This window comes from Balaenoptera ricei, chromosome 3, assembly GCF_028023285.1.
Source record: "Balaenoptera ricei isolate mBalRic1 chromosome 3, mBalRic1.hap2, whole genome shotgun sequence".
In the NCBI taxonomy this organism is placed as follows: domain Eukaryota; kingdom Metazoa; phylum Chordata; class Mammalia; order Artiodactyla; family Balaenopteridae; genus Balaenoptera; species Balaenoptera ricei.
Window position 1 is genome coordinate 142,596,559 of NC_082641.1, and position 15,028 is coordinate 142,611,586.

The window sequence follows — 15,028 nt, forward strand, 5'->3', positions numbered from 1 at the left end:
AGCTATATTATACATTTGACATCTAATAATCCACGTGCACGACCTCTCACGTTTTTATTTCATGTGCCTCTTAAAATCGCCACCTTGGTTATCTCTAGCCTCAAGCTTTTCACCATCCAATACAAAGTACAGACTCAGAAAATAATGAAACAACATGAAGGATAGTTAATGCAGTGGACAGTAGTACATCCCCATAGAATTTGATGCCTGACGCAACTCCATGAAGTAGATATTGTTACCTGAGGCCAAGATGTTAAATAATTTTTCTCTATGCTTCTGAGTATTGGGAATCAGGTCCCAAAGCCCCTGACTGCATTGCAATGTGACATCTAACCAATAAGTCTCTTTCCCAAAACAAAATCCAGCAGAGAAAGTGTGCACCGTTGATCTCATACATCCAACTAAATAGCCAAAAGGCTGTGCAATGTAAGTTATTCTATTACCTCTGTTGGATTTGGGGGATGAGTCACTTGGGTGAGGCTTCTGATGTTTCCTCAGTGATCAGCATGCTTGATGGAGCAGCCAAAGTTCATTCAAATCTGTACTCCCTGCAGTCTCCACTCTGGCTTTTCTGGCGACCCTAAGTATAGAAACAGATTAGGATGCAACAAACATACTATAGAAAGAGCCCTAACCTCAGTCATGTTTACAAATGACCTCTTTGAGATGCACAATATCACTCAATATTTGAAAGAAAAAATTAAGAGAAAAATTAAATGCCTTTTTTGCCCATAAAATTTAAACAATATGAATTTTTTTAAATGTCTCACTTGTGGGTAGATAAATTGATGTATTCATGATGGATTTAAGTTTTAAACATGCATACCTTTTGAGCCAGTAATTCCATTTCTATAAATGTATCCCTAGAAAAGTATTCAAAGATATATGCAAAAAATATTATAGCGTTGGGGCTTCCCTGGTGGCGCAGTGGTTAAGAATCCGCCTGCCAATGCAGGGGACACAGGTTCGAGCCCTGGTCGGGAGGATCCTACATACCGCGGAGCAACCAAGCCCGTGCGCCACAGCTGCTGAGCCTGCGCTCTAGAGCCCGTGAGCCACAACCACTGATCCCGCGTGCCACAACTGCTGAAGCCTGCATGCCTGGAGCCCATGGTCTGCAGCAGGAGAGGCCCACCGCAATAAGAAGCCACACACCGTAGCGGAGCAACTAGATAAAGCCCGTGCGCAGCAGCGAGGACCCAACGCAGCCAAAGAAAAATATTACAGTGTTGAATAAGAAAGTAGCTAAATTTATTATAGTAAATCCATGCAATGGAATGCCATGAAGCCTCTAGAAAAAATGAGGTAAATCTATATATACTGATATGGAAAATATCCCAATTTTATTGCAGAGTGAGGAAAAGCAGTTTGATAACAAATCTTTAATATGAGTTCTATTTGCACATTATGATCTTATTTGTGAAAAGGCTGTATATGTATTTTTTTCCTTGTAGACATAGAAATTTCTGGAAGTACAAAATACACAAAATACTGATAGCCTGTGGAGTGGGAGAAGGGCCAATGTGGGATACAGCAGGACCTTAACTTTCCACCTTATCTTTTCTTTATGTTGAAAACTTTTACCATGAGAAGGGCAATAATTCTCTTCTCCCATGTCTTGGTTGTATGAGGGTGAATATGGATGATGTAAATGTTCCATGTAAAGAACCTGTCAGACACCTGGAACCCATGAATGTTGGTTCTCCCATTCAAACACGAGTGTGCGTGTGTGCACACACACACAAACACACAACCCGCTCCTTTCCAACACCTTCTGAACCCTGACACCATTTTACATGCCGCCAGTCTTACCATACATCTCCATTATCTTTTAGATATCCTTATTCCATTCAAGGGAGAACTGAAGAAAAGCACAAGGAGAAGATTTAATTTGGACATTGTTGTCCCCTAATACCTAGCTTAGGTTTTTTCAAAAGAGAAAGGTAGTATTTTATTTTCCATTTTCAAAACAGAAGGAAATAACATCTTCCCAGGTACTATCAGTGACATAGGAAAATACTTCATCCTGCTTCCTACTCCAATCAATCTTGAAAGAGAGACTGGGGTGGGAACATTTAAAACATGCCTCATCTGTTATTGAAAACCACAAGAATGATGAAACTTCATGCATAATGATGTTGAAATAACCCTCCGTGAATTGTGGGGATTCTGACAGGCAGTGATATTTATGACTCCTTTCCTCCATCCCAAATCACAGAAACAGTAAAAAGCTACCTTCCAGGTCAATGGTCTCCAAAATAGATGTTGATCTCACACCCCAGCAGTAAAGAAACTTTGAACAAGCATCCTCAACATATTTGTATTTACTTATAAATCATATACATCACACCATTGTACTAATATACTAAAATATGAGCAAATACAAAAGTAGAAAATAAAATGGATGAAATTTAAAATACATAGAAAATCAAGCATCTAGTATTTTCTTCCCACACTCACCCAATGGGATACTGTTCCAAGTAACTCAAATAGCAGCTACCATGGTGTCTCATACACAATTATGAAATTTACATTTGTAATATCACATGAGTTATTATACCAATGAAAAAGTTTCAGGACAATGCTTTCTGTTGAAATGCCTCCTCAGATGGCCTAGAAGTATATAATTAAATTAAGAAAATAAATAATTCTTCTTTCAACTTGTTGGGGGGAGAGTGGATAATATTTAATATTTAAATATATAAATCTCAGTGCCAAGATTTAAAACATCTCATATTTAATGTTCCCAACAACTCTGTATGGTGGACCCTTTACAGATACAGAAAGAGGATTAAACTGGTCCAAGATCAACTAGTTAGAAACTGGTAAGGGATAGTATCAGAATCTGGTTGAACTGATTTCAATATCTAAACACTTACTCCTCTTTACTGCCTAGAAAAGAAAAACATTAGGGGTCAAAAATGTGTAAACATGGTTATAGAATCTGAGATCACAAAATACTGTAGAGTCAAAAAGATGAGAAGCAGTTTGAGAGTTGGGCCTTCTCTCCTATATCCCTGATTTCTATCGCTCTCTTTTTTGTGTGTGTGGGATCTTAGTTCCCTGACCAGGGATTGAACCTGGGCCCTCGTCAGTGAGAGCATGGAGCCCTAACCACCAGACCACCAGGGAATTCCCTCTGTCACTCTCTTGCTACATAGAGTGATTCTTCTGTAGCTAAAGTGGAATAGGACCCTGCTGTATTAATCCCTGGGCACAGTCAACTCTAAGAATTTTGGTAGGAGAGGTTTAGGAAAAATTTTTTTCACAAATTTTTAAGTTATCTCTCTATATCCTATTACTTTCCTCAAATTGAAAATAAAACCCACATAGATTTTTTTTTAACTTTAAATTGTGCATATCATTTATGTGAAAATTCTTCTTCAAAGAACTTATTCTGAGTCAGCGGTTTTCAATGGCGGAGAAATTCTGGCTCCTAGGGGACATTTGGCAATGTCTGCAGACTGTTTTGGCTGTCACAACGAGGAGTGGAGGTGCTACTGGCATCTAGTGGATAGAGGCCAGGGATGCTGCCCAGCCTCCTAAAGTGCACAGGACAGTCCCCACAACAGCAACAAAAAGTTTCCTTCCCAAAGTGTCAATAGTGCCAAGTTTGAGAAACTTTGCTCTAAGGAAATAACCAGTAATATGTCAAAGATGACTATCCAGATGTGCTCATTAGCACTGTTTGTGACAGTTTCATAATCTGAGACTCATTAAATTACAGTGCCTCCATTCACTGGAATGCTGTAGACATTAAAATGATGTGAAAGTTTTTAATAATATGAAGAAATGCTCATGATATTTGTCCTAAAATAATATATTTAGTATGAGTAGAGCACTGTAAAAGTATACATATACTTGTGTATAGGCCTGGAAACTACTTTGAAAGAGTATCAACCAAAATAAGTATACCATTTATTTTACTATTTATTTCTAAAGAGTGGTAGGGAATTCATACAAAAGATACTTCACAATTAATGTCATTAAAAATACCTATACCATTTATCATCCTGAGGAGAAGGACATTTGATATAAGCCATTATCTCAAAAGCTATACAAACTTCCTAAGTATATAAGGCTTTGTACCCTTTCTTTTCTGAATGTGTCATTGGAAGAGTTTTACTTCCTGACATTAAGTTCTTTAATGGTAGAAAAGAGGAGCGGCAGGTGTTTCTCACCAGGTGCCTCGTGATGGCAGCAGGCAGAGTTCACTGGGCATTTTTGTTCAGAGCCAAAATAGCACCTACTATTCTCATTCCTTCTCTTTAAAAGCCTTCATTGTTATTCTATGATTCAAAAGTAGAATTACTCGCTTCCACCCACACCAAAAACAGTATGGTCATGACACTCTGCAAATTCAATAAATGTTTCAAACATCATGAACACTCATCCCCAGTTGAGAATGTTTTATGAGTAAAAGGCATTATGATATTGTCTGCTATGCAACCTTATAACTTCCATACTGGGGTGTAAACTGTTGATGTTGCTGATAAATTATCGTTATTTTAGTGACCAGTAGCCTCATGTGAAGAAGGAAGCAAAATGGCGACAAGTTCTCATAAATACCACAATGTTTATATCAATAAACAAAACTGATCAGTTTTGCTCACCAGTATAATCGAACTTCTAATCTGGATTGGAGAGAAAGGGAAGGTGGGTGTGGGGGTGGGGTGAAGTGGGGACAATTTGGCCACACTACTTGATGTCAATATAATACAATTAGAAATTTAAAATTTTTATGGTATAGTAAAGGAAAAAAAAAAAACTCCCATAAAAGAGATAGATCTCCTCTACAGAAGAATTCCAAATAATTTGAGTAGATATTGTCCCTCAAGGAGGTGGGACTTAACTCTCCATCCCTGAGTGTGAGTTGTGCTTAGTGACTTGTTTCCAAAGAGTAAGAGTATGGAAGGATGAAAAAAGTAGCCTTACAGTGGCGATCCGGACAAGCTCTACCTCCACCATGTGATCAAGGTTAACATCACTAGTGATAAGTTATGCTGACAGTATACTCTCTTGATATGATATAATGAGAATGGCATTTCACTTTTGTGATCTTCCACAACCATATACTAATCATGAGGAAAAACTTCAAACAAACCCAAAATGAGAGACATTCTATAAAAAAGATTGATTTCAAAACTGTTAAGGTCATCAAAAGACAAAAACAAACAAACAAACAAAACACAAGAACAGAAAGTCTGAGAAACTAGCATAGACCAGAGAAGGTTAAGGAGACATGTAATGTCTCCTGGATGATTCTGGAACAGAAAAAGGACAGTATTAAAAAACTATTAAAATTTGAATAAAGTATGGAGATTAGTTAATAGTAATGAACTAATGTTGGTTTCTTAGTGGTAACAAATGTACCATAGTAATATAAGATGTAAATAATAGGAAAAACTTGGTGAAGGGTATTTGGGAACTCTCTGTAATATCTTTGCAACTTTTCTGTAAATCTAAAACTATTCTAAAATTAAAAGTTTATTTAAACAAAAAATAAATTTAAAAGTACCACAAAAATATCTGTCCTGTTAGAATTTTTTTTAAGTTATGGGTAAAAATGAACATTAAAACTCGAATTAATTAGATAATAAAAGAATAGTATGAACAATTTTATGCTAACAAATTTAATAACTGAGATGAAAGGAACAAATTTTCTGAAAATGACAACTTACCATGACTGAAACAAAACAGAAAATATGAATACCCCTATTAAGTAATCAAATTCATTATTAAACACCATCCCAAACTCTAGGCCCAGATAGATGGGCCTAGATCAGTCTGTCACTGATGCAGTCTGTTGCACATTTAGGAGAAGAATAACACAAATCTCATGCTAACTCTATCATAAAATTAAAAGGGGGAAAACAATTCTTATTTTATGAAGCTGACATAATCTTAATAGCAAAACCTGATAAAGATATGACAAAAAAGAAAAGTACAAATCAACATCTCTCAAAAATATGTAAACAAGCATCATTTTTTTTAAAGTCAAATGTTTTAAGCAATACATAAAAAGAATAACACACCATTAGCAAGCAGGTTATCTGAGGTATGCAAGGTTGGTTTAACATTTGAAAATCAATATACATAACTTACCATGTTCAGACTAAAAACAAAAATTCATATGATAATCTCAATAGATGAAGAATAAACACTTGACACAATGTAACACCCATTCATGATTAAAACCCTCAGTCAACTAGGAACAGAAAAGAACTCACTTCATCTGATATAGGGAATCTATGAAAAACCAATAACTGACATTACACTGTACGGTGAAATATTGGGCACTTTCTCACTAAACAAGAATAAGACAAAAATGCCAATCCTCACTATACCTATTGAATGGGGATCCATCTATTGCAATAAGGCAAGTATTGGGTGGGCCAAAATGTTCATTCTGTTTTTTCTGTAAGATGGCTCTAGCAGCACTTAGTTGTTTTTAACTTCATGTGAAACAATTTTGTTAGACTGTATTGTGACAGCAGTCATATCAGCGTGCATTTAAAAAAAGAGATCAAAATTGGTGAATTTTTGTGTAGCCATTTTAATACTGAAGATGGAAGAAAAAAAGGAACATTTTCAGTATCTTATGCCTTATTATTTCAAGAAAGGTCAAAACCAACTACAACACACAAAAAGATTTGTGCAGTTTATGGAGAAGGTGCTGTGACTGATCGAACGTGTCAAAAGTGGTTTGCGAAGTTTTGTGCTGGAGATTTGTCACTGGACGATGCTCCACGGTCAGGTAGGCCAGCTGAAGTTGATAGCGATCAAATCAAAACAATAATTGAGAACAATGAATGTTATACCATGCTGGAGATAGCTGACATACTCAAAATATACAAATCAAGCATTGAAAATAAAGCACCAGCTTGGTTATGTGAATCGCTTTGCTCTTTGGGTTCCATATAAGTTAAGCGAAAAAAACCTTCTTGACATATTTCCGCATAAGATTCTCTACTGAAATGTAATGAAAATGTTCCATTTTTAAAACAAATTGTAACGGGCAATGAAAAGTGGATACTGTACAACAATGCGGAACAGAGGAGATCCTGAGGCAAGCAAAATGAACCACCACCAACCACACCAAAGGCTGTTCTTCATCCAAAGAAGGTGATGTTGTGTATATGATGGGATTGTAAGGGAGTCCTCCATTATGAGCTCCTGCCGTAAAACCAAACGATTAATTCCAACAAGTACTGCTCCCAATTAGACCAACTGAAAGCGGCACTCAACGAAAAGCATCCAGAATTAGTTGACAGAAAACACATAATCTTCCATCAGGATAACACAAGACCACATGTTTCCTTGATGATCTGGCAAAAACTGTTATAGCTTGGCTGGGAAGTTCTGATTCATCCGCCATATTCACCACACATGGCACCTTCGGATTTCCAATTATTTCGGTCCATACAAAATTCATTTAGTGGAAAAAATTTCAGTTCCCTGGAAGACTATAAAAGGCACCTGGAACAGTTCTTTGCTCAAAAAGATAAAAAGTTTTGGGAAGATGGAATTATGAAGTTGCCTGAAAAATGGCAGAAGGTAGTGGAACAAAAGGATGAATACGTTGTTCAATAAAGTTCTTGGTGGAAATGAAAAATGTGTCTTTTATTTTTACTTAAAAAAACCAAAAAAAAAAAAACCAAAGGCACTTTTTAGCCCACCCAATAAAAGAATTAAAAGGCATACTGATTAGAAAGGAGGAAGCAAAACTGTCTCTATTTGCAGCTGACATAATTGCTTACTTGGAAAATTTTAAGGAATCTATAAAATAGCTACTAAAGAGTAAATTTGAAAATTTTGCAGGGTATAAGAAAAATATACAAAAAAACTTGCATATTTACATACATGGCATTCAACAATTTAAAAAATGATTTTTAAAATTACATTTACAATAGCATCAAAAATAAATTTGGAATTAGAAAATTAGAAAATAATTAAGAGAGGGAGAGCTTAAAGATGGCGGAAGAGTAAGACGTGGCGATCACCTTCCTCCCCACAAATACATCAGAAATACATCTACACGTGGAACTGCTCGTATAGAACACCTACGGAATGCTGGCAGAAGACCTCAGACCTCCCAAAAGGCAAGAAACTCCCCACGTACCTGGGTAGGGCAAAAGAAAAAAGAAACAACAGAGACAAAAGAATAGGGACGGGACCTGCACCAGTGGGAGGGAGCTGTGAAGGAGGAAAGGTTTCCACACACTAGGAAGCCCCTTCACGGGCAGAGACTGCGGGTGGCAGAGGGGGGAAGCTTCGGAGCCACGGAGGAGAGCGCAGCCACAGGGGTGCGGAGGGCAAAGCAGAGAGATTCCCACAGAGAGGATCGGTGCCAACGAGCACTCACCAGCCTAAGAGGCTTGTCTGCTCACCCGCCAGGGTGGGCGGGGGCTGGGAGCTGAGGCTCGGGCTTTGGAGGTCGGATCCCAGGAAGAGTACTGGGGTTGGCTGCGTGAACACAGCCTGAAGGGGTTAGTGCGCCACCGCAAACCGGGAGGGAGTCCGGGAAAACGTCTGGAGCTGCCTAAGAGACTTTTTCTTGCCTCTTTGTTTCCTGGTGCACGAGGAGAAGGGATTAAGAGAGCCGCTTAAAGGAGCTCCAGAGACAGGCGTGAGCTGCAGCTATTTGCGCGGACCCCAGAGACAGGCATGAGACGCTAAGGCTACTGCTGCAGCCACCAAGAAGCCTGTGTGCAAGCACAGATCACTATCCACACCGCCCCCCCACCATGGGATCTTGTGCAGCCCGCCACTGCCAGGGTCCCATGACCCAGGGACAACTTCCCCGGGAGAACGCACGGTGCGCCTCAGGCTGGTGCAACATCACGCCGGCCTCTGACGCTGCAGGCTCGTCCCGCATCTGAACCCCTCCCTCCCCCCGGCCAGACTGAGCCAGAGCCACTGAATCAGCTGCTCCTTTAACCCCGTCCTGTGTGAGCGAAGGACAGACGCCCTCAGGCGACCTACACACAGAGGCGGGGCCGAATCCAAAGCTGAACCCCAGGAGCTGTGGGAACAAAGAGAAAGGGAAATTTCTCCCAGCAGCCTCAGGAGCAGCGGATAAAAGCTCCACCATTAACTTGATGTACCTGCATCTGTGGAATACCTGAATAGACAATGAATCATCCCAAATTGAGGAGGTGGACTTTGGGAGCAAAGATAAATTTTTTTACCCCCTTTTTCTCTTTTTGTGAGTGTGTATGTGTATGCTTCTGTGTGTGATTTTGCCTGTATAGCTTTGCTTTTACCATTTGTCCTAGGGTTCTGTCCATCCATTCTTTGTGTTTTTTTGTTTGTTTGTTTCCTTTTTAAAATGTTTTTCTTAATAATTATTTATTATTTTTTATTTTAATAACTTTATCTTATTTTACTTTATTTTATTTTATTTTATTTTATTTTATCCACTTTCTTTCTTTCTTTCTATTTTTTCTCCCTTTTATTCTGAGCCGTGTGGATGAAAGGCTCTTGGTGCTCCAGCCAGGACTCACTGCTGTGCCTCTGAGGTGGGAGAGCCAACTTCAGGACACTGGTCCACAAGAGACCTGCCAGCTCCACGTAATATCAAATGGCGAAAATCTCCCAGACATCTCCATCTCAACGCCAAGACACAGCTGCACTCAACGACCAGCAAGCTACAGTGCAGGACACCCTATGCCAAACACCTAGCAAGACGGGAACACAACCCCATCCATTAGCACACAGGCTGCCTAAAATCATAATAAGGCCACAGACACCCCAAAACACACCACCAAACGTGGACCTGCCCACCAGAAAGACAAGATCCAGCCTCATCCACCAGAACACAGGTACTAGTCCCCTCCACCAGGAAGCCAACACAACCCACTGAACCAACCTAAGCCACTGGGGACAGACAATAAAAACAACGGGAACTACGAACTTGCAGCCTGTGAAAAGGAGACCCCAAACACAGTAAGTTAAGCAAAATAAGAAGACAGAAAAACACACAGCAGATGAAGGAGCAAGGTAAAAATCCACCAGACCTTACAAATGAAGAGGAAATAGGCAGTCTACCTGTAAAAGAATTCAGAATAATGATAGTAAAGATGATCCAAAATCTTGGAAATAGAATAGAGAAAACACAAGAAATGTTTAACAAGGACCTAGAAGAGCTAAAGAGCAAACAAACAATGATGAACAACACAATAAATGAAATTAAAAATTCTCTAGAAGGGATCAATAGCAGAATAACTGAGGCAGAAGAACAGATAAGTGACCAGGAAGATGAAATAGTGGAAATAACTACTGCAGAGAATAAAGAAAAAAGAATGAAAAGAACTGAGGACAGTCTCAGAGACCTCTGGGACAACATTAAATGCACCAACATACGAATTATAGAGGTCCCAGAAGAAGAAGAGAAAAAGAAAGGGACTGAGAAAATATTTGAAGAGATTATAGTTGAAAACTTCCCTAATATGGGAAAGGAAATAGTTAATCAAGTCCAGGAAGCACAGAGACTCCCATACAGGATAAATCCAAGGAGAAACACACCAAGACACATATTAATCAAACTATCAAAAATTAAATACAAAGAAAACATATTAGAAGCAGCAAGGGAAAAACAACAAATAACACACAAGGGAATCCCCATAAGGTTAACAGCTGATCTTTCAGCAGAAACTCTGCAACCCAGAAGGGAGTGGCAGGACATATTTAAAGTGATGAAGGAGAAAAACCTACAACCAAGATTACTCTACCCAGCAAGGATCTCATTCAGATTTGATGGAGAAATTAAAAGCTTTACAGACAAGCAAAAGCTAAGAGAATTCAGCACGACCAAACCAGCTTTACAACAAATGCTAAAGGAACTTCTCTAGGCAGGAAACACAAGAGAAGGAAAACACCTACAATAACAAACCCAAAACAATTAAGAAAATGGGAATAGGAACATACACATTGATAATTTCCTTAAATGTAAATGGACTAAATGCTCCAACCAAAAGACATAGACTGGCTGAATGGATGCAAAAACAAGACCGGTATATATGCTGTCTACAAGAGACCCACTTCAAACCTAGGGACACATACAGACTGAAAGTGAGGGGATGGAAAAAGATATTCCATGCAAATGGAAATCAAAAGAAAGCTGGAGTAGCAATTCTCATATCAGACAAAATAGACTTTAAAATAAAGACTATTACAAGAGACAAAGAAGGACACTACATAAAGATCAAGTGATTGATCCAAGAAGAAGATATGACAATTGTAAATATTTATGCACCCAACATAGGAGCACCTCAATACATAAGGCAAATACTAACAGCCATAAATGGGGAAATCAACAGTAACACAATCATAGTAGGGGACTTGAACACACCACTTTCACCAATGGACAGATCATCCAAAATAAAAATAAATAAGGAAACACAAGCTTTAAATGATACATTAAACAAGATGGACTTAATTGATATTTATAGGACATTCATTCCAAAAACAACAGAATACACTTTCTTCTCAAGTGCTCATGGAATATTCTCCAGGACAGATCATATCTTGGGTCACAAATCAAGTTTTGGTAAATTTAAGAAAATTGAAATTGTATCAAGTATCTTTTCCGACCACAACGGTATGAGACTACATATCAATTACTGGAAAAAATCTGTAAAAAATACAAACACATGGAGGCTACACAATACACTACTTAATAACGAAGAGATCACTGAAGAAGTCAAAGAGGAAATCAAAAAATACCTAAAAACAAATGACAATGAATACACGACAACCCAAAACCTATGGGATGCAGCAAAAGCAGTTCTAAGAGGGAAGTTTATAGCAATACAATCCTACCTTAAGAAACAAGAAACATCTTAAATAAACAACCTAACCTTACACCTAAAGCAATTAGAGAAAGAAGAACAATAAAACCCCAAACTTCACAGAAGGAAAGAAATCATAAAGATCATATCAGAAATAAATGAAAAAGAAATGAAGGAAACGATAGCAAAGATCAAGAAAACTAAAAGGTGGTTCTTTGAGAAGATAAACAAAATTGATAAACCATTAGCCAGACTCATCAAGAAAAAAAGGGAGAAGACTCAAATCAATAGAATTAGAAATGAAAAAGGAGAAGTAACAACTGACACTGCAGAAATACAAAGGATCATGAGAGATTACTACAAGCAACTCTATGCCAATAAAATGGACAACCTGGAAGAAATGGACAAATTCTTAGAAATGCACAACCTTCCAAGACTGACCAGGAAGAAATAGGAAATATGAACAGACCAATCACAAGCACTGAAATTGAAACTGTGATTAAAAATCTTCCAACAAACAAAAGCCCAGGACCAGATGGCTTCACAGGCGAATTCTATCAAACATTTAGAGAAGAGCTAACACCTATCCTTCTCAAACTCTTCCAAAATATAGCAGAGGGAGGAAGACTCCCAAACTCATTCTATGAGGCCACCATCACCCTGATACCAAAACCAGACAAAGATTTCACAAAGAAAGAAAACTACAGGCCAATATCACTGATGAACACAGATGCAAAAATCCTCAGCAAAATACTAGCAAACAGACTCCAACAGCACATTAAAAGGATCATACACCATGATCAAGTGGGGTTTATCCCAGGATGCAAGGATTCTTCAACATATGCAAATCAATCATTGTGATACACCATAGTAACAAACTGAAGGAGGAAAACCATATGATCATCTCAATAGATGCAGAGACATCTTTCGACAAAATTCAACACGCATTTATGATAAAAACCCTGCAGAAAGTAGGCATAGAGGGAACTTTCCTGAACATAATAAAGGCCATATATGACAAACCCACAGCCAACATCGTCCTCAATGGTGAAAAACTGAAACCATTTCCACTAAGATCAGGAACAAGACAAGGATGCCCACTCTCACCACTATTATTCAACATAGTTTGGGAAGTTTTAGCCACAGCAATCAGAGAAGAAAAAGAAATAAAAGGAATGCAAATCGGAAAAGAAGAAGTAAAGCTGTCACTGTTTACAGATGACATGATACTATACATAGAGAATCCTAAAGATGCTACCAGAAAACTCCTAGAGCTAATCAATGAATTTGGTAAAGTAGCAGGATACAAAATTAATGCACAGAAATCTCTGGCATTCCTAAACACTAATGAAGAAAAATCTGAAAGTGAAATTAAGAAAACACTCCCATTTACCATTGCAACAAAAAGAATAAAATATCTAGGAATAAACCTACCTAAGGAGACAAAAGACCTGTATGCAGAAAATTATAAGACACTGATGAAAGAAATTAAAGATGATACAAATAGATGGAGAGATATACCATGTTCTTGGATTGGAAGGATCAACATTGTGAAAACAACTCTACTACCCAAAGCAATCTACAGATTCAATGCAATCCCTATCAAACTACCACTGGCATTTTTCACAGAACTGGAACAAAAAATTTCACAATTTGTATGGAAACACAAAAGACCCCGAATAGTCAAAGCAATCTTGAGAATGAAAAATGGAGCTGGAGGAATCAGGCTCCCTGACTTCAGACTATATTACAAAGCTACAGTAATCAAGACAGTATGGTACTGGCACAAAAACAGAAATATAGATCAATGGAATAGGACAGAAAGCCCAGAGATAAACCCACGCACCTATGGTCAGCTTATCTTTGATAAAGGAGGCAAGAATATACAGTGGAGAAAAGACAGCCTCTTCAATAAGTGGTGCTGGGAAAACTGGACAGCTACATGTAAACGAATGAAATTAGAACACTCCCTAACACCATACACAAAAATAAACTCAAAATGGATTAAAGACCTAAATGTAAGGCCAGACACTATCAAACTCTTAGAGGAAAATATAGGCAGAACACTCTATGACATCAATCACAGCAAGATCCTTTTTGACCCACCTTCTAGAGAACTGGAAATAAAAACACAAATAAACAAATGGGACCTAATGAAACTTAAAAGCTTTTGCACAGCAAAGGAAACCATAAACAAGACGAAAAGACAACCCTCAGAATGGGAGAAAATATGTACAAACGAAGCAACTGACAAAGGATTAATCTCCAAAATATCCAAGCAGCTCATGCAGCTCAATATCAAAAAAAACAAACAACCCAATCCAAAAATGGGCAGAAGACCTAAACAGACATTTCTCCAAAGAAGATATACAGATTGCCAACAAACACATGAAAGAATGCTCAACATCATTAATCATTAGAGAAATGCAAATCAAAACTACAATGAGATATCATCTCACACCAGTCAGAATGGCCATCCTCAAAAAATCTAGAAACAATAAATGCTGGAGAGGGTGTGGAGAAAAGGGAACCCTCTTGCACTGTTGGTGGGAATGTAAATTGATACAGCCACTATGGAGAACAGTATGGAGGTTCCTTAAAAAACTAAAAATAGAACTACCATACGACCCAGCAATCCGCTACTGGGCATACACCCTGAGAAAGCCATAATTCAAAAAGAGTGATGTACCAAAGTGTTCATTGCAGCTCTATTTACAATAGCCAGGACACGGAAGCAACCTAAGTGTCCATCAACAGATGAATGAATAAAGAAGATGTGGCACATATATACAATGGAGTATTACTCAGCCATAAAAAGGAATGAAACTGAGTTATTTGTAGTGAGGTGGATGGACCTAGAGACTGTCACACAGAGTGAAGTAAGTCAGAAAGAGAAAAACAAATACTGTATGCTAACATATATGGAATCTAAAAAAAAAGAAAAGAAAAAAAAGAAAATGGTCAGAAGAACCTAGGGGCAAGATGGGAATAAAGATGCAGACCTACTACAGAATGGAGTTGAGGATATGGGTAGGGGGAAGGGTAAGCTGGAACAAAGTGAGAGAGTGGCATGGACATATATACACTACCAAACATAAAATAGATAGCTAGTGGGAAGCAGCTGCATAGCACAGGGAGATCAGCTCAGTGCTTTGTGACCACCTAGAGGGGTGGGATAGGGAGGGTGGGAGGGAGGGAGATGCAAGAGGGAAGAGATATGGGAACATACGTGTATG

The 15,028-nt window shown here is 38.3% G+C and overlaps 1 long non-coding RNA gene across 1 annotated transcript in view; it reads right to left on the bottom strand.

Moving 5' to 3' along the window:
• Positions 1 to 471: 471 nt before the first annotated feature.
• Positions 472 to 15,028, bottom strand: part of LOC132363905 (uncharacterized) — a 188,728-nt gene continuing 174,171 nt past the window's right edge. The window contains exon 5 of the long non-coding RNA XR_009502673.1: positions 472 to 580. This is a non-coding gene — a long non-coding RNA (uncharacterized LOC132363905). The remainder of the gene's footprint in view (positions 581 to 15,028) is intronic.